Raw genomic sequence first — 4,855 nt, forward strand, 5'->3', positions numbered from 1 at the left:
AATTTAACACCGTCCCCGCTAACGGCGCCATTTTTGGTTCGGTTTAAACTCGTCGTCAAAAGCTACCAACCAAAACAATATTTATAACTTCACAAACTACTCTTAGTAAAGAGTAAAGTAAAAGTTGGATCCCAAGGGACGGATATTGATGTAGGATTCTCAATTGCAAAAGGTTGTGTCTTAGGGTGTCACAATTTGGATTGAGGTAGGAGATAAGCTAAACTAATCAACAAGATGAATAAAAACAAAGTAAAGCAAGTAAAGAGGTTGTAAACAATTGATTAAAGAGACTAGGGTGTCATGGGTTCATAGGGGATTCATGGGAGTTGATCATACAAACATGTTCTCAATTATATAGCAAGCACTTATTGTTGTGATGGGATCGAGTTGGTGTATAAGCTTACATTCCCTAAGATGGTTTGGGCCCCGGAGCAGAATCGATTAGATTGTACAACACCTACAAGTCGATTTAATACTTCCTATCCAACTATATGCATGGTCTAATAAGGCTCGAGTTGGTGTATAAGCTTACAAGCCTCATTGATGAGATAAGTGATGGGTAAAAAATGCATGGATTCATAGGCTCGCATTTTATCAAACATAACATGTGCATAAGTTGAAATCACAACAAGCAAGCAATTTAATTATGAGAACATATTAGATTAAGCATGAATCAATTCCCCTATTTTTTTCCCCTAATTCCCCATTAACCCTAGCTAAGGAAACTACTCACTCATTATCAAGTTCAACATGTTAATAAGATTGTCAATCAAACTAACAAGGCAAAACATGATGAATAAATGAAAATGATTAACAATAATTAAACAAGGGTAAAGAGAATTATACCTATGAAGATGATTCCAAATAATAAAGCAAAGAATAAGCGAAGTACTTGATGATTAATGGAAGGATGTCAATCTCCCAAATAAACCCAAATAATCTTCTAATTACCCAAAATAAATGAAGAACAATAGAGAAATTAAGGAAAGATTAAGATATGATTAATATTGAGAAATTGTATTACAACTAAATTAAGACTGATTTGAGAGTATTAAGATGAGAATAATAAGTGATTACAATTCATTAAGGATGGATGCTAATCTAGGTAGTACAATGGGGTATTTATACTTAAGATTAGGTACAAGGATTAGGGTTACTAAGGGCTTAAATGACTATTAAGACCCTAAGAAAAGTTGAGGAAATGCTCCTTTTGGAGGAAATGAGCGGATCCCCATAGCTAGTCTTGCCACGATCCGCCCGTCCTGTGCTGTGGCACATGCTCTTTTGACTTGTGATCCGCTCGGATCCTGGGGAAGACGCTCGGCTCAGGGTGCTGCAAGCCGCTCGTCTTGGGCACAAGACGCCCGGATCTTGATTCTTTGAGACGCTCGGATCGTGCTCGATCCGCTCGGATTCTTGGACAAACTACTTTTCTTCTTTTCCTCCTTAACAATCCTCAAGGATCATGGCGGGGATGTAAGGATCCTTTCATCATTGCCCATTTCACTTTATTATCTACTTAGGCCTCTAGTGTTGGTCTTCTCTTTGATGCTTGGTCATTAGATGCGATCAATTTAGCTCCATTTCGCCTTGTAAATGCAAGGTTAGCAATCCTTTCCTACCAAGGAGACAAAACCTCAAAGAATATGCAAAATAGGAAACTAAAGATAGTAAATGACCCAAATAAGTGCTATAAAGCATGGGAACAAGGTTAATTCGGGGACTAAATGTGCCCAAATATGGGTCACATTAAACATCCCCAAACCGAACCTTTGCTCGTCCCGAATAAAGAGGTGACTAGAAGTAGGACCTTTATTTAAACTAACCTACTAATATAGCCGATATGAGACAATTAGCGGGTCTCACTCCGCCCTTTCAACTCACAACAAGACAACCATGAGGTAGGATGCCTTCTTGCAAGGCAAGGTGGGGCTTACCAAAATGGTGATACATCTAAGCATTAAGCACACAAAAGCAAGTAATGGATGCATCTACAAAAATGAATAGCCACTTTCCTCATCTATGTGGAGGAAATTATCTACAAGGGAAACAATCTAAGGGTACACACTCCATTATAGATATGGTTTCTTCAAGCTACTAAGCGTAGGAGGATACCAATAAATCACCTCCAAGTTGTGTCAAGCTAGGGTACCTTTGTCCTCAATCGTTAAATGCTTTCGTCAAGAGTAATCTTTCTATGATGTTAGAAACACTGGAGGATCGTGGAATTCCCCTTCTTGCCTAGACAAGAAGAAGGGTCGTCCCCTCTCTACCATGCACAAAAGTGGATTCAATGGATAAAGGGATCATTTTTATTTTGAGTTTCATATGGGATTTTGCTTTTGATGTTGCTATTCCCCCCAATTTCTTGTGGCATTTGATATTTGAGAACAATTTCTTTTTTGCCATTTCTTTGATGTTTGGCATTTCAATACTTCACAACTTCAACTTTTTGCACTTTTTGAACATTTTCAAAGTCACCCTAATTTGTAAGGAGGGTGCTTATATTTAAAGCATAGGAGTTTATTTTTGCTCCTCTTTTCTTTGATGCATTTAGCAAACTTTTTTATTTTTCATTTCAATGCTTGAACTCAATTTTTGATAATTTTTGTGCCCATTTCCTTTTTGTTGACAAAATGTGATAGATGTGGAAGATGGTTGCATGGTTTCAAGGGTCACCTTGGAATAAACGGTAGCCAAGGAGTTATCACACCATAAGGTACTCTTGACTAGGCCTTAATCCATGGGTCAAAGGATACTAGCATGACACATCCTAGGGTGTTTTAGAAGCATTCTAGTGAGCAAAGTCTCAAGAAGAAAAAGTATCTACAAGGGCCTTATTTACACTTGTCAAGTTTCTCAAATAGATGTTTTCACAAAAAAGTTTTCTAAAATGCAACTACATGCCATGATGCAACTATCATTTATACAACCTAATGCATATGCTTCTACCAACTAGTATGTCATATAAGCTAAATGCAACTCCTACAATCACATTGGTTCATACCGCATCAATCAAAAGAAAGCCACATAGTCATTAACATAAGGAGGAAAAAAGAAATTGAAAAGATCATACCATGCGGTCTTCATAATTCTCATGTCTCGGATCTGGCGTAGTCGATAAAAGTGAAAAAGGATAGACAAACAAACAAACAAATATATACAAGGTATACAATTCTACACTATAAGGGAATGAACATGTTTTTGGTTTTTCAAAATTTTCAAGTTTTTATGGTTTTTGTTTTTGTGAAAAAGAAAGAACATATTTTTGTATTTTTCAAAAATTTTCAATTTTTATAATTTTTGATTTAAAATTCGAGTTAGAATTTTCCATCCCCACACTAGTGTGGGCATTGTCCTCAATGGCCAATACGATAGGAACTTATGCAAGCTAAATGAGAATGCATGATTTCTACACTAAAATGCAAACTACATGACATATACACAAGTGATACATTATAAACTATACTATATGATGCATGAATTTATTGGTTGGAGAGCTAATTTAGATTAACTGATGTGACCATAATTAGAGCATATTTAGTCCCCGAATTAGCCTTGTTCCCATGCGTTTTAGTGCATATTTGGGTCATTTATTGTCTTTAGTTCTTTGTTTTGCATATTCTTTGAGGTTTTGATCCCTTGGTAGGAAAAGAGTGCAAACCTTGCATTTTCATGGCAAAATGAGACTAAATTGATTGAATTCAATGACCAAGCATCAAGGAGAGATAAGATTAGAAGGTCTTTGTACATACTATAGTAGATGGGCAATGATGAGAAAAGATCCTTGCATCCCCGAGGAAATCCCCAAGGATTTTATGAAGAAAAAGGAAGAAAAGAAGAAGAAACGAGACTGCCCAGCAATCCGCGCGTCTTCCCCTGAAGACGCCCGTCCACCACCCCACAACCCGTGCGTCTTCACCCTCTGGACTCCCGGGCAAAAGCTCCAGAAGACGCCCATCTTCTCCACAAGAAGCCCGAGCAGAGACCACCAAATCCGCCCGTCCCGTGCTAAAGACGCCCGGATTCCCAGGCAGACCCATTTCGTCTTCTTCAAGCTTCAAGGAAGGATGCACATCTTTTTCTAGAGACCGGAGTCTCCCTAGAGACCGGAGTCTTTCCAAAAAGACCGGCGTTTCCTCAACAAGGGACTTAATCGTCATTTAAGCCCTTAGTTAACCCCAATTCATGCACCTAATCCCCACTATAAATACCCCATTAGTCTAATTAGAAGAGCATGTTCTTCTTAGCAATCTTTAGTGTAGTTAATATTAATCAAATCTCTCTTTAATCTTGTAATCAACATTTAATCAAGTTTTAATACAAGTTTTATTTCCTTAATCTCTCTCTTGTTCATCCTTTATTTTGGGTAATTGAAGATTATTTGGGTTATTATTGGGAGATTGACAACCTTCCAATCAAGAATCAAGTACTTCTTTTATTCTTTGCTTTATTATTGGAATCATTAGTAGGTATAATTCTCTTAATCCCTTTTTAATTATTGCTAATTACTTTCATTTATTCATCATGTTTCACTTTGTTGGTATGATTGACAACCTTGCTCGCATGTTCAACATGATAATGAGTGAGTAGTTTCCTTAGCTAGGGTTAATGGGTAATTAGGGGAAACCAACATGGAGAATGATTCATGCTTAAATTAATATGCTTTCATAGTTTATTTGCTTGCTTGTTGTGATCTCAACTCATGCACATGTTATGTTTGATGAAATGCGAGCCTATGAATCCTTGCATTTTTTACCCATCACCTATCTCTTCAATGAGACTTGTAAGACATAAACCAACTCGAGTCTCATTAGACCATGCATGTTGTTGAGTAGGGAAGACTAAGTCGACT

This window comes from Silene latifolia, chromosome 7 (assembly GCF_048544455.1).
Source record: "Silene latifolia isolate original U9 population chromosome 7, ASM4854445v1, whole genome shotgun sequence".
Taxonomy (NCBI): Eukaryota; Viridiplantae; Streptophyta; class Magnoliopsida; order Caryophyllales; family Caryophyllaceae; genus Silene; species Silene latifolia.